The sequence below is a fragment of the Megalopta genalis genome, chromosome 6 (assembly GCF_051020955.1).
Source record: "Megalopta genalis isolate 19385.01 chromosome 6, iyMegGena1_principal, whole genome shotgun sequence".
NCBI classification, from domain to species: domain Eukaryota; kingdom Metazoa; phylum Arthropoda; class Insecta; order Hymenoptera; family Halictidae; genus Megalopta; species Megalopta genalis.
In genome coordinates, this window is record NC_135018.1 from 1,748,562 (window position 1) to 1,772,724 (window position 24,163).

Here is a 24,163-nt window from a genome sequence, read left to right on the forward strand (position 1 = left end):
TTGATACGAGATTTGCACAAGGTGCCCAAATACCATGACGATAGCTTCGTGTTCACGTTTCTACAGAGATGAAGAGACCGATATCTCTCTTGGGTCACCGCTCAGTAGGCAACACGGACTGATACTCGAGAAATCGTCTCGGACTCGGTCTGTACGAATGAACCTTAATTCGACGGTTACGCGATAATGGGAGCACGAGCGCTTGATAAGATTAATTTGGCCATCACGGCGCGAGTACGTCCCCCGCCGCCCCGCCCCCGTGATTGCATTAATCTCATTACCAACGCACAGTAGGGTAATTCGTACGCGGAGAAAAAGTTTCGAAATATTCTGTGCCAGCATTCGGACCAGATTGTTAGAATTGAAGAGATTTTTCACTTCCTTGATTATGTTGAGATTATCAACAGATTATTATACAGAAGTTTTCTTGTTCAATTTTGAAGTTTTCTATCGTGAGAAGAACAATACAGATGCTACAGGATTTCATTGAAAGCGAAATGGGAAATTTATACTTGATTATACAATCGTAATGTACGACCAGAGCAAGTGTCCTAATTTCTGTTCCCCCGGATTAAAAACGTACATAAAAAAAGAACGAGTTAAATTCTATATAAGAAACGACTTATATTTTTTCATTATGCTTACCTTTCATTATGCTGCAAAATAAAACAATGAAACGATGTAATATGTCTTATTCGATAAATATATCGTTAATTATGCCCGGAAACAAGCCAGAGGCACAGTAACTGGCCACTGCTCCAGCTTGTAACATTTTTCTTCGCAATCGCATTTCTCTATTGAAATTTGGGACATTTCGCGAGGAAACGCGGCGTTCTCGTGCCCGAGAAACGGGGGGGAAAGCCTTGCCAGTCAAATTGCAGGATTCGAGGGAAAATGTTTGCGCGGCGTCTTGGAGAACAGCGAGGCCTGTGTTCTGCCAAGGATGCGTCTAACTCACGGATGATAACAATGCAGGCTGCGCCGGATGTGCATGAATCGTACATCCACGGAGCAGCCACTCATGGAGACTGTAACTCTGTAATCCACTTCGCAAGTTGCGACTCTTCAGCCGGCGTGTTTCAAGCTGGATATCATCGGCCTACTTTCCTGGCGAACCTGAAGAGCCGCATAAACCATAGTCGTATTTCGGGCGATGGTACAACCAGTGCTTCCAGACTTTTCCGCAGATGCGACTCGACTAGTCGTAGCAGACTCTTTCCTACGGCTACATCGCCGCGCGGCTCGTCTCTGGACCACAGGTTTTACGATGCACGCATGTTTATAAAACGTACCGCCGGGGACATGGAGTTTAGATTAGGTTTATTCGCGTATGGTCTTTTTTCCTCTGACTTCGCAGGCATTCCCGTTTCGATGTCTATTATTCAAGGAAAATCGTGGAATCGATTTCAAAACTTTTCCTTTTCCAACTGTTTTGTTTCTAATCTTTTGCCACGATTCGAAGCCAATTCGGAGGCCACGTGACACGATTTGAGGGCAATTCGGAGCCTATGTGACACGATTTGAGGGCAATTCGGAGCCTATGTGACACGATTTGAGGGCAATTCGGAGCCTATGTGACACGATTTGAGGGCAATTCGGAGCCTATGTGACACGATTTGAGGGCAATTCGGAGCCTATGTGACACCATTTGAGGGAAATTCAAAGTCCACGCGACACGATTCGAAGGCAATTCGGAGGCCACGTGACACGATTCGAAGGCAATTTGGAGGCCACGTGACACGATTCGATCTTCGTATCGACGTAGCAATAAATCACATAGGCATAGTACTAGCACAGCGAAATTCAGAGCAACCCGAAATATAGCATTTCCGGGAGAAATTAATGTACTCGAGCCTCGCGCCTCTTTTTTATATTTATTAACAACCGACAACTATAAAAACGAGCCGCGAGACTTAATTCGGAGGCCACGTGACACGTCTCGATGTTCGCATCGACGTAGGAATAAATTACATAGGCGTAGTACTAGCACAACGAAATTCAGAGCAACCCGAAACATGGCATTTCCGGGAGTAATTAATGTACTCGAGCCTCGCGTCTCATTTTTATATTTATTAACAACCGAAAACTATAAAAACGAGTCGCGAGGCTTGAAAAATCGTATCTCTGCTTCCCAAATTGTCCATTTTTGTTCACAAACTGAAGGACAATTGCAGAGAATTTACTGTAAATTCAGATAGATTTTTTCGGAAACTCGTCGAACGAGGACACTTTCCGGCTTGCGAATGAACTTTCACGTGAATTCGGAGACACTCGGACGGGTTACGCAGGAAGGGACGAATCCTAAGCGAGTTTCGAGAGGACGAATCGTCGTCCGCGGCCGAAGAACTACTTCAGTTTCAGGTGGCGCTAATCGCGAGATTATGTTTTATGCGCGCGTCAGCCTGCACCGCGCGCGCATTTGCATCTTATTGTCGCGACGCTCGGCGAGCTCGTGATGACGACGAAACTTCTGGCGAACAATGATACGAGGAATATTTCATTGTTCGCGCACTGTCGGTTTCATAAGGATCGTTCGAAATTCAGTAATTCCGCAGGCATCACAATCTGGGGCTAATCAAGGATTTAGCCGAGCGACTTTCATTCCTCTGCGTGGCATGGTTCGTTGGAACTGACATGGAATTTTATTTAAGTTGCTAATGGTCTCTGAACGAACGTAATCAAAATGTATTAAAAAGGAATTGTTCGATTCAATGATACTGTCGAGTGTGAAACGATGTTCTTTCGAAACGTAAGAAATCCAGAATTTATTTATGATGCAAAGTTTGTATGAAGCTCAAACTTTATTGTTTAATGTTTAACCCCTTAACTTGCACGCTCGAGTTAATTCGAGCGCGCTAAACAGGCCAAACTGTGCACACTCGAGATAATTCAAGCGGCGTGGGTATTTTATGGTGCTATAATTTTTCACACTCGAATATGTAATCGAGAATTGGAAATAACAATGTGAAAGCAAAGAAAAAAAAATCGTTTTATTGATATTTATCATTTACATGGGATTGTAAGCTATAACAGTTATTTAGTCAAGAATAAAATATAGTCTTTTTCCATGGAACAAAAGCGCGCTATATTAAAATTCTACATCAAAAATTGATTCTTTTTGGCCGGTTTTGTTAAAAAGACTGTGCGTTAAGGGGTTAATGTTTAAACTATCATCGATGATTGCACTGTCGAACTTTTAATTTGTTACTTGCAGTAAATGCTACTAATAATATAATACTCTTTAATGTCACTAAATAATATAAAGTACAGTTTTTATTATAATTAAATAAAAACAACTGACTAGTATCAATGTATTTCATTTTATGAAATAAAATTATTTCGTTTCATTTTTTACGATCTCGTTTATTTCGTCGAGTCGTTCGTTCATTCAATATAGGCGCTGCTCTCTATTGTTTATTTATAACAAAATCGCGCGCGCGCGCGACTGTATGAATTTATCGACCGAAAGACCCTAGGCGGATAAAGATGTGTTTGGGCCGCGTTGCTCGTATTGAAGCCTAATATTTGACAAAGAAAATGTTCGAAGTAAAAAGGTCGAAACACACCGAAAATGCATCGATTTCGTAGACAACAAACATTTCGTACTTCTCGTCGCTAATTGCGACCGTTTCGCGACCAATTAATTTCAACGGTAATTAAATTTGCATGTAATTACGGGATCCAATTACCTGTCCGTGATTCTCCAGGTATCGACGTTTACAAAAGCCGTGAACAACAAGTGACCTACGCGCAGATCAAAGGAAACCAAAATGTGTTAGTTTATGAGCCGGTCAGGGGACGCGGCCGCAAGAGTTGCAACAGAGCTGGTCGCTTTGCATATAGGCTGTATCCCGTGCACGCATTTGCATCTTTATCATCGTATCATTTGCAAACAGCGGCCACGTTTCGTTGATGCCGGCGTTGCATGACTCGATGACAAAGCGGGGCTTCTCGCCGCGTTCCAATCGGCTTCAATGAAAAACGAGGCGGTCTCCTATCCTTCGCCGCATTACCTCTTACTTTCCGTTTCATACAACAATTATATATTATTATTATTACAGATATAAATATATTAAATGTAGTACGCACGTTATTCTACGGATATTGCTATCGATTATGCAGGGTGCCTCAAAAATGTCTCGCAATCCGAAAACGCGAGGTTCCCGGGGTCATTTCGAGCAATTTTTTCCTTAGCGAAAATGCAATCCGCGGCTTCGTTTACGAGTTATTAGCGAAAAACAGTGACCAATGAGTGATCGCGTACGCCTGACGCCCCGCCCTCGCTTCCACTTCCACCGAGTCAGCCGGCCGATGCGACGAGGCACTGGCCGAAAGGGCGGATCGCCGGCCGCACTCGCTCTCCGATTGGTCAGCGTTTTTCGTTAATAACTCGTAAACGAAGCCGCGGATTGCATTTTCGCTAAGGAAAAAGTTCTTTGAAATGACTTCGAGAAACCCCTATTTCCGGATTCCGAGGCATTTTCCAGACACTCTGTGTATTATCTAAGATAGTATTGAGATAATTTTGAGTCTACCTCTCCGAGGATCCAACGATTGCAGAATGTGTGCTATCGTTTCGTATCGCGGCGTGTATGCCAGTCCTTGAAAGGCGAATAGGGGGTAAAAAGACGACAGAGTAATCAGGTGGAAAGTCCCGTTCGCCGGCGCAGTTTGCGTTTCACGTGCATGGAATCGGGGTCCGGTTCCACGGCCGATTACAGCGTGACAAATTATGTCACGCTAAAACGCCGCCTTATACCCGGCCAACAATGCAATCGTCCCTTTCCCTTCCCTCGAGGTCCGCGTACAAACTCGTATCGCCCGCGCGAAATAAAGCGCAACTTATGCTAATTACCGTGCCCGTAGAAGTGCACGTATGCACGCCCTCGGACCGACTCATTCATAGAATTGCATTTCCGCTGCGTTTGTTTGGCGAACGTTCGCGGCGGAAAGTGTTTCGTTATTTCGGTGGCCCGGCTCTGGAACGTGTTTAGTCCGTTTTAATAACAGGCGAAATTCGAACACACGTTTTCGAGCAAATTTTTCTAACGATATTTACGTTATTATTGTCGCAAACGACACAGTAAACGAACGTACGGGCGAATTATTTAGGTAATTCGCCCTGCGTAAAGAAATTCATTGGTTCGAAGTGTAACAGAATTTTAGTTAAATTTTTAGAATTGTTAAAAACGAAACGTTACAAGCAATTGGAGTTTTTGTAATGACGAACAATATTTTATTTTTACTGCTTTGTGTTCAGTGAGAGAGAGAGAGAGAGAGAGAGAGAGAGAGAGAGAGAGAGAGAGAGAGAAAGAGCGAGAGAGAGAGAGCGAGTAAGAGCGAGAGAGAGAGAGAGCGAGTAAGAGAGAGAGAGAGAGAGAGAGAGAAAGAGCGAGAGAGAGAGAGAGCGAGTAAGAGAGAGAGAGAGAGAGAGCGAGAGAGAGAGAGAGAGCGAGAGAGAGAGTTATTATTTTAAAATGGTACCAACAAGTTGTTTAATTATTAAATTAGTGAAAAATAAGTGGTCGTTTAAATCGCATATTATACTATTAGCTATGGACCGTTTATTATCCATTTACAGTCCATTCATAGTCCATTTACAGCCTGTAAATATTGATAAATTATATGTTGATAAATTAGTAGAAGCATTGCCAGACTTGACACTAATAATTAAATTTTTTTAATTGACTACATCTTCTGAATTATAGGTTCTACTTGATTCTTATCACAAGAGCGTAACTAACGCATTGACTTTGCTGGGTGTTCCCTAGATGTGCTCCAGTTACAGCTGATTAGATAGAATTTCTCTTATCTTCTTTCTTATCTTATTAAAATTTCTATTTATGTTAATGAAAAAAATGATCTAGGCTCGTGTTTTCGTTTCATCGAAAACCTACTGGAAGAGTTTTACACAAATGCGACAATAAGATTGGAAAGCTTTAATTTCATAATATTATCATGTAACGAATAAGTCCAAAATTATAATAACACACAATTAAATTAAAATAAAAAATAATTAAAACAACTGATGCACCGACTATAAAAGAAAAATATAAGGTGTTACGTATGCGACGACCTCCCTCCACCAATTTTAAGACATAAATTGTTATAAATAATATACGCTATTCTTTAGTTGAACTAAAATAGGTTAGGTACGAGTAATTTTTATTTTTACAAAATGAAAAAGAAAAAAAAAGGAAGCTGCATCGGCCGGGAATCGAACCCGGGCCGCCCGCGTGGCAGGCGAGCATTCTACCACTGAACCACCGATGCTTATACGAAGAACGTTTCAAATCCGTTAATTCACGGCATGGAATTACAGTAAAACCCCGATAACTTTAAAACCTTTGTGAAACGAAATATTTCTTCATTCCCATCTATTCAGCTCTAGAAATCTCTACAACTCGAAATAAAACTTTCTCACATTTATGAACCAATTTTTTGCTTGCAAATGTTTTGAAAATGTAATCGATGTCACACAACATAATTTTTCAATTTCAATTTGATCGAATATGATGTTTTAACCCCCTTTGCACTCGAATGGTGAATCTAACGCACCAATAAAATTATTACACCACGTTTCAAAATAAGTCTTACATGATCAAAGCTTGGATATAAAAAATTGTTAAAAGTCTAACTGTTGTATGAGTCACAAGACTCAATTTCATATGCACAAAATGGACTTTGTCGTATAAAATGGAAATACTATAAGTCAGGAAGGTTAATTTAGATTTACAGTTAAAATGGCTTCGAGTGCAAAGGGTTAATTCAGACGATTCGCGTGGCAGTAAACGCGTTAAAACGCAGCAATTTAAAACATTAATTATCGTTATCATTATTAATTATCATTTTTGGTTTAATATGTTTTAAATTTAGTTATAAATTTAAGTTGGTTAGTTATAAATCCTTAATAAAACATTTAAAGAGCATACGTCCATGTAACATTCTTTTTCTTAAGTTTAATAAAGCATTTAACAGTATTTTCCCACGTAACATTCTATCTCTTAGGTTTGATAAAACATTTAACAGCATATGCCCACATGACATTCTTTCTCTTAGGTTTAACCCTTTGCACTCGAAGCTATTTCAACTGTAAATCTAAATTAACTTTTCTGTCTTATAGTATTTCCATTTTATGTGACAAAATGCATTTCATGCATATGAAATTGAGTCTTGTGACTCTCCATACAGTAGTTCGACTTTTAACAACTTTTTATATCTAAACTTTGATAATATAAAAATTATCTTGGAACGTGATGTAACAATTTTTTTTCTTCAATGGTGCCTCAGAGTCACCACTCGAGTGCAAAGGGTTAATGAAACATTTAACAGCATATGTCCGCATAATGTCTTTCTCTTAGGTTTAATAAAACATTTAACAGCATATGTTCCTATATAACATTCTTTTAATTAGATTTGCTTGTAGCAACGTTGCCGGTGCAACGTTAAAAAGAAGCAAAGCAGACGAACATTTGCCACAAAAAGAATTAAATATCGAGAGAGCTTGCTGAAAGTATATATAATATTATATATAATAATATATATATAATAATATAATATATAATAAATATATAATAATATATTAACAGCATATATAATAAATAATAATAATAATAAATATGTAATAATATATAATATTATATATTTATTATATATTATATTATATTATATATAATATTATATATACTTTCAGCAAGCTCTCTCGATATTTAATACTTTATTATATATAACTTATATAATAATATTATATAATATTATATAAGTATATATAATATGCAATCGTACATATAATATCGTATCGATAAAACATCGATGCGCCATAAGGCAACGGAGAGAAATCGGCGAATAAGAAATCCGTTCTGTACCGCGATTGTTTGGAAGTTCCACATTATGTAAGCATACTAATTTTACTAGACTGCTTTCCATTGTGCTCGGGCGGAGGTAACGGTCTTCCCCAACTTGTTCAAACAACGGCTTATCAGTTGCGTAACGAGATCGAGATTCTCCAGCGCGACGATGTCAGTTGCACGTAGAATGTTTCAAGGCAGAGACGGTGAACAATACACTACACTTTCCTCCTTGGAACGTCTCGCGTAGCATCAACTTTATTCAAAAACGTTCAAGCCGTATCGCGTGGAACAGCGACATTACCATAATCCAGCGCAACTACTTAATCCGCGGTCTACTTGCTTCGTCCATGCGTTTAATTCGCCCATTAATTTACTTATAAAACCACCGGTACTACGGGTCTCCACAATGCTGTCTGACCAATTGCGAACTCTACAGATACTCGGCTGAGTGTAACGACAATGGGGGTTTATGTTAATTGCGACGATACTGTTTGCGAGCTCTCGAGCGATTGTTCACAGATTTGACGAAAAAGAAACAAACAACTAAACGCTTCTAAGGATTATCGAATTTATTAACCCTTCGCACTCGAGTGGCGACCCTGCGACGACGCTAAAAATAGCTATACTATTTTTCTAAATAATTGCACCAGTATCAGATTCGTTTAAAAAACTGTTAAAATTGCAAGTATTCTATTTGCTAATAGGCTCAATTTCATATGAATAAATCTAACTAAATCATATAAAATGGAAGTACTGTAAACACTTCTAAGGATCATCGAATTTGTTAACCCTTCGCACTCGAGTGGCGACCCTGCGACGACGCTAAAAATAGCTATATTATTTTTCTAGATATTATAATTGCACCAGTATCAGATTCGTCTAAAAAACTGTTAAAATTGCAAGTATTCTATTTGGCAATAGGCTCAATTTCATACGAATAAATCTAACTAAATCAGATAAAATGGAAGTACTGTAAACGCTTCTAAGGATTATCGAATTTATTAACCCTTCGCACTCGAGTGGCGACCCTGCGACGCCGCTAAAAATAGCTATACTATTTTTCTAAATAATTGCACCAGTATCAGATTCGTTTAAAAAACTGTTAAAATTGCAAGCATTCTATTTGCCAATAGGCTCAATTTCATGCGAATAAATCTAACTAAATCATATAAAATGGAAGTACTGTAAACACTTCTAAGGATCATCGAATTTATTAACCCTTCGCACTCGAGTGGCGACCCTGCGATGCCATTAAAAATAGCTATACTATTTTTCTAAATAATTGCACCAGTATCAGATTCGTTTAAAAAACTGTTAAAATTGCAAGTATTCTATTTGGCAATAGACCCAATTTCATACGAATAAATCTAACTAAATCGTATAAAATGGAAGTACTGTAGATCAGAGAGAACGTGTTTTGGAATTCGAATTAAAATAGCTTCGACTGCAAAGGGTTGAAAAATTAAAATCCCTGTACTGATGTCGAGCTCCATGGAACCGAATACATAAAATATAGATGTAGATTATACTACTTTGGTAAATTTTGGTAATATCTGGTTTTTAACCTACTTATTATATTATAACCTACTTATATTCAACGTACTTATTATTATATTATATTTATTGCGTATATAAAACTGTTTGTAACGAACAACGACCAGTCTAATTCAAGCTAAATAGAGAAGTATAATATCAATATCATACTAATATAAATTAAAGGGAATTTAGTATATTCAGAGTCATGTCAACTTACATTTTAACCCCTTGCCCTGTCATTTTCTTCATAGCTGCAATGATCAGAAGTTTTTCGATTGTAATAATTTCGAAGAAGGTAAAAGGCAATTTATATAAATTTTCCACAGAATAATACACACTTCAAAGTTTCGTTTTTAATGCACACTTCATTACGTATGCAGTGAAATTAAAAAGCCGTCCCATTTTCTCGACCCAGTCGTGTCGAAAAATGAAAAAAAATATGAAAATATAAATGCGAAAAATACGAAAGATAATTCGAGAGAACGCGAACTTAATATATCGAAATTAAAAAGTCGCTTGTCGTCGACACGATACTTTTAACTTTCCATATGTTAATTAATTGTACGAGGCAAAGGCTGTTCCAAGCTTATTTATTGTTATTTTTCAATCAGCGCTCCCTCATTATACCTCAATCCTTTGCTATAATTTCGACATTCGTTTCAAGCGAACTTGCATTCCAACCACGCGGCACTTTCTCCACCGCGCATCGAGATATCGCGAGAAGCAACGAGAAAACTTTCGATATCGCGCTTCGGTTATTGTTTAAGAGAACGTTTCCACTTCGAACTATTGGGTTGGCAACTAAGTAATTGCCGATTTGTTCGATGAAATAAAAAATTTTGTTTTACTTGGAACGAAGTTTAATCTGTAATGTATTTTCCATTTTGTTCGATGACCTTTTGCCATCTCTCCGACAACTTGAAAATTCCACGCTCGTAGAAAGTCTGATCCTTTTCGGCCAAAAACTGAGTTAAGCGAGATTTTACAGCGTCATCGTCGTTAAAAGTTTTACCACGAAGGGAGTTGTCCAGGGATCGAAATAAGTGGTAATCCGATGACGCGAGATCAGGGCTATATTGGTGGGTGTAACATCGATTCCCAACCAATATCCATGAATTTTTGCCGAGTGGACAAAGACGTGTGCGGCCTAGCATTGTCCTGCTGGAAAATGACGCTTTTACGATCGACCAATTCTGGTCGCTTTTCCTTGACCGTTGCATTCAATTTGTCCAGTTGCTAACATTCACGGATAATAAAAAATAACATAATAATAATAATAATAATTTTATAATATAACATTTACGGATATCATAAAAATGGGAGTGAGAGACATTTATAACTGAAATCGGCAATTACTTAGTTGCCAACCCAATATATGCTATATTGCTGTATATTACTATGTACTATACTATATACTATATTACTGTATACTGCTGTGTACTATACTATATACTATATTACTGTATACTACTGTGTACTATACCATATACTATAAAATATAGTAACATATAGTATACATATACTAAAATATGGTTTCTCCTCTTCCCAAACTGTCCATTTTTCTGCACAATCCGAGCGTCAATTAGAGAGAACTTACTATAAATCGTTGTCCATTTTTATAATAATAAATAAATAATAAAAAAAATAATAAACAATAACAAATAACATAATAATAATAATAATAATTTTATAATATAACATTTACGGATATCACAAAAATGGGAGTGAGAGACATCTATAACTGTAATCGGCAATTACTTAGTTGCCAACCCAATACTTCCGAGACCCTTCACCCTTGCCAGGACACCCTGCGAAGCGCGCGATACATGCACAAAAGACGGCCGCAGCCTTCATTTCATCAGCGCGGAACCGTCTTCTCGTGCGACGAGAGAATATTGCTGGAGTTTTCTCGGCTCACGGTAGTTTCGTTTCTCGAGGAGGCCTTAGTTAACATCCTTCATTCGACAACAGATTAGCCGCGGTTATACAACTAGGACCCGGGTTGTAGTTACCTTCTGAAGTATAAGCATATCGCCGTGTAGTCCGATAACTTTCACCGGTTCGCGAGTCTAGGCTGCTCGTATCACGAGAGGGTCTCGTCGGCTACGCCGGTGATACGAGATCAGAGATAACGAGCGTTTACGTTGGAGAGGATCCGAACTTTGTCGCAAAGCGAGTTTCGCGAAGCTCTCGTTTCAACCCCATTCAACGGGCCCGAGGTCGGGACGCCATCTTCGCAATCGTTACCCATTCGACGCCCTAAAGATATGTCTACGCCGAGGCGACGACGAGCAACTTTTTGTCGCCTTCTGTTGTCGAATGTCCTTCCCCCCCCCCCCCCCCTCCGAACGTTATCAGCCCGGAGCAACTTGCGCGAGCATTTTGCCCACGACGAAGAAGCGAACGCGATCCCGGCGAGCATTTCGGTTTCAACGCCGCGACATTTGTTGCACCGGAGAAACTGTCCTCGCGCGAGTCAGCTTTGTTAACGACGACCGAAGTTTGCTCACGATAAAAAACAGGGACGGCTGTGCTCCAGCAAATTAATCGAGATTCGGAGATACAGTAATTTCTTCGGGTTGCTGTGGATCGGCTTCTTCGGCCACGAACGATTCACATAACTCGCTCAGCATTCGTCCCTTCCTGGAAAGTGTGCTCGTTCTACGAGAGTTGTCTAAAAAATCTGTCTGGCACAGGTTGTCCGAAAATTATGGTATTTCCAGGAAATCAGAGATTCCTGAGGTCATTCGAAGCAACTTTTTCCTTTAGACAAATTTTCTGCGAGGCACCGTTAACGAGTTATTAACGGAAAACAGTGACCAATGAGAGGCGAGCTCGGTCGGTGCGAGGCGGCTGAGCCAATGAGCGGAACTGGTGCTCGTTGACTCGGCCCCGTCTCGCGCCAGCCGAGCTCGCCTCTGATTGGTCACTGTTTCTCGTTAATAACTCGTGAACGAAGCCGCGGATTGCATTTTCGCTGAGGAAAAAGTTGCTTCGAATCGCCTCAGGAATCCCTCATTATTTATTTTAAACTATTTAAAAATTATCTTAAGAGAGATAGGGCAGATCACGTCGCGGGAATGAAGAAACAGAGAATTATGCAGCGGAATTGAGACGGCGGACACAGTGAAATTCACCGAACCGTATTCCAATTCTTGTTATTAATAAGTCGATGAATATTCGAACGTGCAATTTCCGTTTCCATTGCTCGCTTTATCAGCGGCGGTTCTTTCGAAATAAGCTCCTCGCCGAGGAGGAGTCAACAGAATTCGTATCCGGCGAAAGAGATAGCTATTATGCGAGATTTAACAGAATCTTTCTCTGAAGTTAGCCTTTGCATAAAGATTAGTGCTTTAATAACACCGGGACACGAGAGGGGATTCACAGATGTAAAAGCGCGTTCCTGCATCAATTAAGCCCTGTTGCGCTCAAGAACCGTGTCAACGAGTTGTCAACGAGGCGGCTCGCGTATCTCGTCCCCTAACTAAATTTCGTCCGGGTCTCTGCGTCGGATGGCGCGGAGCAGAGAAAAGAGGAGGCGGTCCCTATCTGATACACGTCGAAAAAACTTTTTCGACGACGTTACACAAACGGCGGAGCTCGCCAAGCGCGTGTTCGAGGACGACATCTCTTCCGAAATTGCCCATTTTTGTGCACAATCTGAGCGGTATTGTAATAAATAATATTATGATATTATTATAATATTAATCAATACTAATATTAGAATATTATTGTAATATTAATCAATACTAATATTACAATATTATTATAATATTAATCAATACTAATATTACAATATTATTATAATATTAATAAATACTATTATTATAATAAATATACTAATAAATACTAATAAAATAAAATAATACTAATAAATACTAATAAAAATAATAGTATTATATTATTATTATTGATAGTGTTATAATATTATTATAATATTAATAAATACTAATATTATAATAAATAATAGTATTATACAATAATTCGTCGATTAGGGAGAATTTACTGTACAGGTAGCCCTCAGTTTCATGTTCAGTATAAACATTTTGTTTTCTTACATAATTTTGTATCTGTATAGGAATTAGTTCACGTTTTATGAATTTTCTTCCGTTCGTTGAACTTCAACGAACACGTCTACGCAATAAATGAGCTCTTACACCTGCGTCATTAACTTCTATTTTCGATCATTCGTAACAGAACGATTCAGCTAAGGAACATATTGGAAATATATTTGATTTATAAATATTTTCTACGCATGTCATAAAATATTCTGTCGAAACCAAATTAATTGAGAAGTGAAAAGCGACTTTTTTTCTCACTTTAAGCGCGATGATATATCATAACTTCCCATTGCGAAGAGAAAAGTCTCTATTGCGAGACGAGCTGAACAAAAGTTAACCCTTTGCGCTCGAGTGGTGACTCTGAGGCACCATTAAAATTATTGTATCACGTTCTAAGATAATTTTTATATTATCGAAGCTTAGATTTTAAACATCACTGAAATCGTAGCTATTACACGAATCGCAAGACTCGATTTCGTGCGCACAAAATGCACATCGTCGTGTAAAATTCAAATAACACAAGTCGGAAAAATGATAATAGATTTACAGTTAAAACGAGTTCGAGTGCAAAGGGTTAATCCGCCCGGTGAACGGGAGAAGAGTACAGAGGAACAGAAGTCGAGGAGAAATTCGCGTTCCCGAATTCGTTTCGATGCTTCCGAATAGTTTTTAACCTTTTAGGCACGGCTGAATTCTGCGCGAGGCTATTTCTCTGGACGGCAGAGTCTGATGTGTACTGTACAGAGTCTGATACTGTATATACAGGGTGTCCCAAAAATGTCTCGCAATCCGAAAGTGGCGGGTTCCTCGGGCCATTGGAAGCAACTTTTTCCTTTACAAAAATTTTCTCCGAGGCACCGTTAACGAGTTATTAACGAAAAACAGTAACCAATGAGAGGCGAGCTCGGCTGGCGCGAGGCGATCGAGTCAATGAGCGGAACTGGGCTTCGCGCGCTGGTTGGCTGGGCCGCCTCGCATCAGCCGTACTCGATTCTTATTGGTTACTGTTTTTCGTTAATAACTCGTTAACGGTGCCTCGGAGAACATTTTTGTAAAGGAAGAAGTTGCTTCAAATGATCCGAGGAACCCGCCATTTCCGGATTGCGAGACATTTTTGGGACACCCTGTAGACTGTTGTAAATCGATGTGAAGACAAAAGAAGTGTGAAACAATGCATATGAAGACGATTATTTGGTTCAAACGATGAGCGAGTGAGCTACTAGAACAAGCCACTATAGTGGCGCGTCGTCCAGAGAGATGACATCCGCGAAAGCCACTATAGCGGCGTGTCGTTCTGAAAGATGACATCCGTGGAAGCCACTATAGTGGCGCGTCGTGCCTAAAAGGTTAACGGTCGGGTTTTAACGTTAAGTTGCCGAATCACGCGATTCCAGAGGCGGGTGCTAATGAACGACACGCTCCGTCCGTCGGCGACGCGGAATCCCGTCCTCGAAGCGGACCACCCTGGGCCCGGCAGAAGGGTCAAACGCGACGCATTCCTTTCCCGATCTCCCCTAACTGTCCAGAAAACATTTACGCCGGGCTCCGGCTGCTCGTTTTTCGTCGTCGATCCGCAGACGTCGGTCTTAAGCCCTCGAAAAGAGGCTTACGCTGATTGACGGGGAAGTTAGCAGGACTGCCGGATCGACAGTTTACACGGCCGTTCCCGCGTATTAGGACCCGCCTCGACTTTTCATTTTATCCGGGCCCGCTGTCCGGGCCCCGTCGCGCCGCCGATGCCCCGGGAGGATCCGTCGCGGGCCCCTGGCCGGGGCCTCGCGTCGTATCGCGACGTGTCCGCGCGTTAAGCCCGCGCCGTTCGAGATTTAGAAAGCGATCCTCCCTCGACGATCCCCGCTGTCTCTCCGCGTGGCCGGCAACTGACGCGAAGAATCGAAAGCCGTAAATCCGATCGAACGCGATTCGGGAAGATGACCGACGGAATTAGAGATTCCTTTATGTGTTCGCCGGGCTCTCGACGCAGCTGGAAGAATTATGGGGACGGAGGAGCCTCGCGAGCGTGATTGAAACTCGGACGTCGAGGACAGTCGGCGACGAGGTAGCCGACCGTTCCAAAGAGAAATCGGCGTGCCCGACAACTCTGTTCGAAGAGATTGCTCTCTTCTTTTTTTTTTAAGTTATTTCATCGGCGAACGGGATCCCGGATCTCCGTACATTTTTATCCGAACGGGCGGAGCTTTCCGCGTTTACGGTGCTCGCGAACGGTTGAAACATCGGAGAGAATGTTTCCGGTTTCACGTTGACCCTGAGAAATCTTTTCGGATCGGATCGCTTCGGACGAATTGAAATGAATCCGGGAAGATCGGTTTCTTCTTGATTGGAGTAGCTTTTGGTCGGCTCGTCTCGCTATGGAGATCGTTTTCTTCGCGGTGAGAAGTTATGTTATCGCGCTTATTAATTACCAAGATATAAATCAATGTCGAAGTACGAATCAATACCAATATTATAATATAATATAATATAATAATAATATTATAAGTTAATATAATATAATAATAATATTATAAAATAATCTAATATAATACTAATATTATAAATTAATATAATGTAATATAATAATAATATTATAAAATAATTGTAATATAGTATAATAATAATATTATAAAATAATATAACATAATAATAGTATTATAAAATAATATAATATACTATAATAATAATATTATAAGATAATTGTAGTATAGTATAATAACAATATTATAAAATAATTGTAATATAGTGTAATAATAATATCACAATAATATAACATAATATAAAAAATTATAGCATTCATTTTTAGAAGATTGCACCCTGAAATGTTACATTTTATAACTTTTAGAAAATACCGCAGTATTTGGGGCGCCCGCAGTAATGCACTTACTCTACTCCGAAAAATTGTGTTCGCGACTGATCCTAACATTGATTTCAAAATTAATGTGTCCTGTATTTTATTAACACACAACTTGGCTATTCCTCGACGCACGAACAAAACTACCATGACCGAATAATCTCGAAATAAGTAGCTGAGAGGATCGTGGAATGATCGTCGTCGTAAATACAGTAGCTTGCGTGCAGCAATCGTGCTCTAAAATCGAAGCGTTAGAACCGTCATCGGTCTCCCCTGTAATTAATCTCGGCTGATCCTCTCGGAAAGCTCTAGACCCCGGGATGACGGCGTTTAATAAATGCTAGCGGGGTATTACGGGCCGCAAAATATTCCGTTCCACGGGCAACTTGGACAACTCGAATAATCCCGATAGATTCTCGCCGGGGAGGGCGACAATCCTCGCGATGCAATATGGCCGACGCGACGCGTCAATAGGAACGTTCCTTCGGCTATAATTTGTCGCAGGTGGTCGTCCCGAGCCGTTCAGTCTCCGGGAAATCTCAACCTTGCATCAAGATCCGTTCAAAGCCCCGTGGTTTCGTCGTTTTGTCTTCCCGAGTCGCCGCGATCCTTTCCCACCCTCGCCCTCCTACCCCCGTTTCCGCCCGGTCTTTCTCCGCCTTTCCCCCCTCGGAGATAAATGCGAGCAAAGGGAGAACGACGTCTCTGGCCGTCTTGAAATTTCATTTCGGTTTTTAGCCGTGATCCCTATTACTCTTGCCCGCCGCAGTCCCGGCGTCCGTAACCTTGGCTCTCTGTAATTAAATGAAATTCTCAGATTTTGTTTCGATGTGTTATAACGCGCGTTTCCTTCCGCGCCGCGCTCCAAAATACGCTCCCAGCTCCGAGAGATCATTTTTGTTGTTCTGTACTTGGGTCACGTACCGTACGAAGGTCGATTCTATTTTCTTCTTTTTATTTTTTAAATGGAATTATATGTTTTTCGTTCCACCGATCGACGCAGCTTGTTATTTTCTACGTGAAATGTTAACCTGTACCAAAATAAATGGCTTGGTGCCAATTAAAACGTGTCTTCAAGTCTAAACGCAAGCTCAATTGAATGAATTTTTATTACTATTAAATTTATATTGTTATTAATATTGTCCAAGTATTACTAATTAATTAATATTGTCTACTATTTATATTATTAATTTATATATAATTATTATATTAATTAAATATTAATTATATATTGACTTATTACTAATTAATATTGTTTATATTATTTATTTGTATTTATTATGTATTAATTTTTATTGTCCAAGTATTCTCGCAAGTTAAGATATAAAAATATTATATTATATAATTATAAAAATCACAAACATGGCACGAAGTTTCGAGCAGAGCATCGCGAAGAGCATAACACAGATTTTTGCTTGTATCATTGAATCACGCGCTGACAACTTTGATTTACGTAGAAGATGCGAATAAAAGATAAAACAATTTAAAACGCAAGATCCTGTTTCGCCGATCTTCACATGTAACTCTAACGAAGAAACACGCCAAGATTATTAGCAGACTTAATCGCTGTTTCCAGGTTAATTGCTGTTACGCAGTTGCGCGGCATTAAATAAATTAAATGATATATATATATATATATATATATATATATATGTTAGCAGAGAACAAAGATGCCGCGAGGGTCCCTTTCTAAGAAATCGTCCGAACCGTTCCGGATTTATCTCTGCTTAAAACTCCGAACGAATTAAATCGAAAAAAAGAAACGAGCAAGCGATCTTGGCCCTCTCTTAAAAGTTAACATTTTTCTTCATTTACGTCTTCCGGCTCGAATTCAATGAATAGTTCGACGATTAAACTTTCCTCCGACGTACACGTTTCTACCCTTAAACCCAAGGAAAATCGTTTTCCCTAATTACCGGGCCCACTTAAATCCCGCCCCCCTACCCCCACCCCTCGGTCCGCGATCATTCGAAAACTCGTGATTGCCCACCCCGTTCGCCCAGACGATTCACGAGGAAAGAGCGGCCGCACGGCCGCGGACAGATGAAACGTAAACTTCGCCGGCCACCGTTTTCATTGCAATTAGCGGGGATCTTCGATCTTGGACCTTTATTATTCTTGTCAGTCGTTAATTCACGATCACCTGAAATTACCGGCGTATAACTGCTCCGGGCATTACATCGTTGAAATTACACGTTCCCATGGGTCAACGTTAACGAGTCCGTCTGTCGGATCTAATTACGAAAATATCGTAATTGTCCTTCTCCATCGTTTTCTTCTTATTTCACGCTATTTCTCAAGTCTCTTATTTTCTACGCACAGAAATCTACTTTCGCGTCGTCAACTATCGCTTTCGCGCAGACGTCAAAGTTTGCTTCTTTTCGCGCCTCGTCTGTCGGATCTAATTACGAAAATATCGTAATTGTTCTTCTCCCTCGTTTTCTTCTTATTTCACGCTATTTCTCGGTTCTCTTATTTTCTATGCACAGAAATCTACTTTCGCGTCGTCAACTATCGCTTTCGCGCAGACGTCAAAGTTTGCTTCTTTTCGCGCCTCGTCTGTCGGATCTAATTACGAAAATATCGTAATTGTCCTTCTCGCTCGTTTTCTTCTTATTTCACGCTATTTCTCGGTTCTCTTATTTTCTACGCACAGAAATCTACTTTCGCGTCGTCAACTATCGCTTTCGCGCAGACGTCAAAATCTGCTTCTTTTCGCGCCTCGTCTGTCGGATCTAATTACGAAAATATCGTAATTGTTCTTCTCGCTCGTTTTCTTCTTATTTCACGCTATTTCTCGGTTCTCTTATTTTCTACGCACAGAAATCTGCTTTCGCGTTGTCAACCATCGCTTTCGCGCAGACGTCAAAGTCTGCTTCTTTTCGCGTCTCGTCTGTCTGCTCTCATTCGACTGCAACTATGGACTTCGGCGTTACAGTAATGTCTCTCTAATTGACGCTCAGATTGTCCACGAAAATGGACAATTTAGGGAGAAGAGAGGCGATTATTCGAGCATTGCGGTTCATTTTTACAGTTATAAATTGTCGGCAACTATAGAAACGAGCTGGAAGGCTCGAATAATCGTGTCTTCTATTCCCAAATTGTCAATTTTTGTGCACAATTTGTGCGTCAATTAGGGAGACATTATTGTACTAGGGCACTGGTTTGCTGTGGGGTGGCCAATTACTGTGCCTTCGGTCTCTAGTTTCGGGTAACTTTATGTCTATCGAACAAGACATATTACTTATTATTATATATTATTATATACTTATTATTATATATAATATACTTATTAATATATAATAAATATATAATAAATAAATATATATATACTTATTATTATATATATTACTTATTATTATTACTTATTATTATTTAATGTCTTGTTCTCGCATCCTCTAGTATATACAAGGTGACCCATTTAATCCGGTCAAACGTCTTCGAAATCGTCGACGATGCTAAAAAATGTTTCCAATGAAATTTGTTGAACTGTCTTAGGGACCATGTAACGCAATATTAATTGGGTTCAATCTAGGTGAACGCGTCGAGCGTTATATTTCTTAAAAATATATATATTTTTTATTACGCCAGTCGATTCAGTTCTTTTCGAATACGAAGTCATTTGAGCCGTTTATTTTGAAAGTGGCACAAGTCACTTTACCGTAATGAAAAGTGGTGATTTTTTAATGTTTATACGTAATTATTTATACTGAGAAAAATATCAGTACCCGAGATAACAAATACAAGTAAATCTTCTCGAAAGTTAGCATCCATATTTTGAAACGTGTTAAAACGCAAACCCTTAAATATATCGACTTAAAAACAAAGTGACTTATGCCACTTTCAAAATAAACGTCTCATATCTAAGAACTTTTTTGTTTTCAAATAAATTAAACAGCCACTCAGAAAGCTCCACTTCCCACCTCCCTTGCACGAAGTACAAGGGATGAACGATCATCGATGACTGAGAAATTGAACAAAGTCAACTTCCCGAGTCTTCCTCACGCTCAGGGAAAGGAGCTACGCCTCCTCATCGTGGTTGCATCGACTCTCAGTTTGAACAGAGAGAAAAAACTGATCAACTACAGAACTGATCCTGTGAAGTATGATCTTAATTCGTCGAGCTGCGACGACGCTATATCAAGCACACAGCTCACAATTTCAGCAGCGAGAGAGCAGTTCGAAAATGTCGCCATCTGTTGGCAAGAACGTCGTTAGAACGTCATGCTGTTTCGATGATCTCACCACGTGTTATCTATTTCAAGATGCAGATTCAGATTTTCCACGCGTAGCTCAAGATTAATTTTGTACCAAAATAATCACGTAATTAACGTTTTATCTTTAACAATATTTACTTTCAAAATAAACGGCTCAATTGTTGACAATTCGTAACTATAAAAACGTACCACAAGGCTCGAATAATCGTATCTCCTCTTCCCAAATTGTCCATTTTCGTGGACAATCCGAGCGTCAATCAGAGAGACATTATCGTATTCGCATCGTAATGCCCGCCTTAGATATCCAAAATTAGTGAAATTCTGCGAGATTGTTGAAGAACTTGAAAAAATTGCCGCTGAACTCGAAATTGCTGAACTTAAAATGCTGCCTGGACGTATTCAATGAACATCGTCAACTAACGCCAAAGATAACATATAGAAAATATAGTCGCAACATATTATAATTTAAATAATGATTAATTATTATTATTATTACGTTCAAGTAATCAAATTGTTTTGGACATATTTTCGAGTACACTTTGCGTATTCTCGATGGACGTATTATCGACGTATTATCGATAAATATTCGACGCGTGTCATTTACATACTCTGAATATATTTGATCGACATATAAATGTCCGCAGTCTAATTAACCAGACACAGTAATGTCTCTCTAATTGACGCTCGGATTGTCCAGAAAAATGAACAATTCGTGAAGAAGACATACGATTATTCGAGCCTTGCGGTTCGTTTTCATAGTTACGAATTGTCGTAGAAAGCAATCTTTTCGATATCGTCAACCTCAGTTTAACCTCCATTCAGCTCAATTTTTAACATCAATTGCATTTAGATGCAAGCTGGCTCGACATTGCCAAGCCGAACCCTGGGTGGCGTCACGGTTCATCGTACTCGGAACCTCGGCAAAACTTGATCGAACTCCGCCGAACAATTGAAAACAACGAAATCCGTTCCCCCCGTCCGGAGCGCGCGAGTTTCGTCGCTCGCGATCTCGCCGCGCTCGTCTCTCGCGTTTCCGATTTCTCCAATAAGTCCGCGCGGCCAATCTCCCGACAGGAAAGAGAAGGCACCCGCGGCGACCGATCCGACGCGTTCATAAAATCTGATTAACGTTGCAGCAGGAAAGGGCGAAGCAGGAAACGCGATCCCCGGTTATCGGCGTGGAAGCGACGGATCGTCCTCGTCGAAGGATAATCGATTTCGATGCAGACATATCGTGGATTTTCCGCGAGCCTCGTCTCGTCTGCCGATAAACTTGCTTCCTTCCAGATCCTGGCGGAGTACATGGTGGCGGTGATGTAGGCAAGAGGGTGGCAAGGGGGTGGGTCGAGGACCGCGGGGCCGATAACACGACGACGCGGAGCGACGTTTTAACGCGAGGTCAGGAGGACGAAGCGGCGCGAGCGGCGGCGAGATAAGGCGAAACGAGCAGACACGTAAATGGCGGTGGCGGTCCCGAAACGGATAAAAGGGTCTCGATCAGCCCTCTGCCAGCGTCTCGCGGCGTATACTGGATTATCCTCGAGGTTTTGCCGGATTACGAGCGAGCCCCTCTTCAAGGATCATCCGGCGCGGCGTTCGCGCGCGCCCCTCCCGGCCGCGGAGCGCTTGCCCTGAAAATCCATCCGTAGAGTGCTATCGACTTATCGACGTCATCCCGTCGATGGCCCCTTACTTTTTACAGGAAGTATCCTTTCTACTCGAACGTATCGAATCGCAAGAAACTCCACCGTTTTTCCGGCTCTCGAGCTGATGCGCCGAGCATCGCCGGCGAACCGCGATGAATATATCGGCGGCGCGCGGAGCCATCGTAATTAACTCGTCGGGATCGCTGCTGCTTTCCGGCCGCACTCGTCCGAACAGGTCTAATTAAAACATTCGGCGGAGGAGCACCGACGAATCCTGATTGCCGATCGGAACGAGCACGACGATTTACGAGCGTTTTATCGTGCACGCGGCTCGAGAGTCTTTCGGATGCTTCGTCTCTCGGCGGTTGCATCGATTTTGTATGCAGTTGGAGAGATCTTTCGGATCGAACGTTGTTGTGCCGTTCCGACGTTCGAACGCAAAATTTACCGCGATTCTGGAAATTTTATATTTTATCTTTTATTTATTTTTTTATATATTATATTATTATTATTATTATTATTATTATTATTATTATTATTATTATTATTATTATTATTATTATTATTCGATAATCGATGCGATTCTGGAAATTTTATATTTTATCTTCTCTTTTTTCTTTTTTTCTTTTTTTATATATTATTATATTATTATTATTATAATTATATTATTATTATATTATTATTATATTATTATATATATATTTTTTCTTTTTCTTATATTTTATCTTTTACAGCGAGAATTTTTGACGAGAGAATCTACCGGAACGGCGATTAATCCGGTCGGGATATGTTGGTGATGCGATTTAATTGTTTTACCCATTGCGGACGTGTGTCTATTCTTAGCCATCGAAGCTTTTTTACGGTTCCAGTCGCTTATGATAATCTTTTTCCAGTCGCGTGTGGTATCTTTCTTCGAGTAATCTGATATTTCATGTTTCACGACCAAATGCAAGCAATATTCAGACATTTTTATTTTAGCTACTAGATTAATTATAAATATTAAATCTAATATTAATTGTTTATCAAAAAGTAAGCATTCGTGCACAAAGTAACTTCACACAAATGCTGCCACATAAATACGTGAAAAATTAATTTTCCAACTACCCTAACTTATTTAGTAAAAACGTCCTCGTTGCTATGATCACAGTTTTGGTAATTAAAAATATTCTTTCCGAGTAGATTATTCTCTCGATAAATATATAGTTCACCGAACATGAATTTACGCATTCACAGCTGTAAATTATTTCTAAGACTGTAAGTGGCAGTGTACTTGAAAGGATAAAGTATTCCTAAAACGGAATCAGTTCGTGGGAACACCGTTGCGAGCGTATTGGACACCGATTTATATTCATTACTCTCGCATGCCGTGTGTTTGCCTTATTAAAATGGATGAATCTGGTATCTGAAATCTAGGAAAAGTTTCCCGAAGCTGTACGGCGGCATCTCGCGAACGTAGACTGAGCAAAAATCGAACGGCCGTCGATGGGAAAGCGTCGGTAACTCGATGCTGACAACACGGATGAATTCATTTCAAAATTCATGTTAAAATATTGCAATTTCCTCGACAGGAATGCTCACTCGGCACCGTTCATACCTTGAATACGCACGCGGAGATATTTAATTTTAATACCTTAATATTTCAAATTGCAATTAAATAATTAGTATAAATAGCTATTATAATATAATTATTATATAATAATTAGTTGCCATAATATAATTATTATATAATAATTAGTTATCATAATATAATTATTATATAATAATTAGTTACCATAATGTAATTATTATAATTTGTTACCATAATATAATTAGTATAATTAGTTATCATAATATAATTATTATATAATAATTAGTTACCATAATGTAATTATTATAATTTGTTACCATAATATAATTATTATAATTAGTTATCATAATATAATTATTATATAATAATTAGTTACCTTAATATAATTATTACAATTAGTTATCATGATATAATTATTATATAATTAGTTACCATAAT

General features: G+C 39.6%; 1 protein-coding gene and 2 non-coding genes across 4 annotated transcripts in view; 1 reads left to right on the forward strand and 2 right to left on the reverse strand.

Moving 5' to 3' along the window:
* LOC117225610 (mannosyl-oligosaccharide alpha-1,2-mannosidase IA-like) overlaps positions 1–24,163 on the forward strand; it is a 183,103-nt gene that overhangs the window by 78,287 nt on the left and 80,653 nt on the right. The gene's annotated exons all lie outside the window — the stretch shown is intronic.
* TRNAG-GCC (transfer RNA glycine (anticodon GCC)) lies at positions 6,203–6,273 on the reverse strand. Its single transcript has one exon. It is a non-coding gene; the product is annotated as a tRNA-Gly (tRNA).
* LOC117225627 (small nucleolar RNA U3) lies at positions 20,193–20,408 on the reverse strand. The gene has a single exon (XR_004491552.2). It is a non-coding gene; the product is annotated as a small nucleolar RNA U3 (small nucleolar RNA).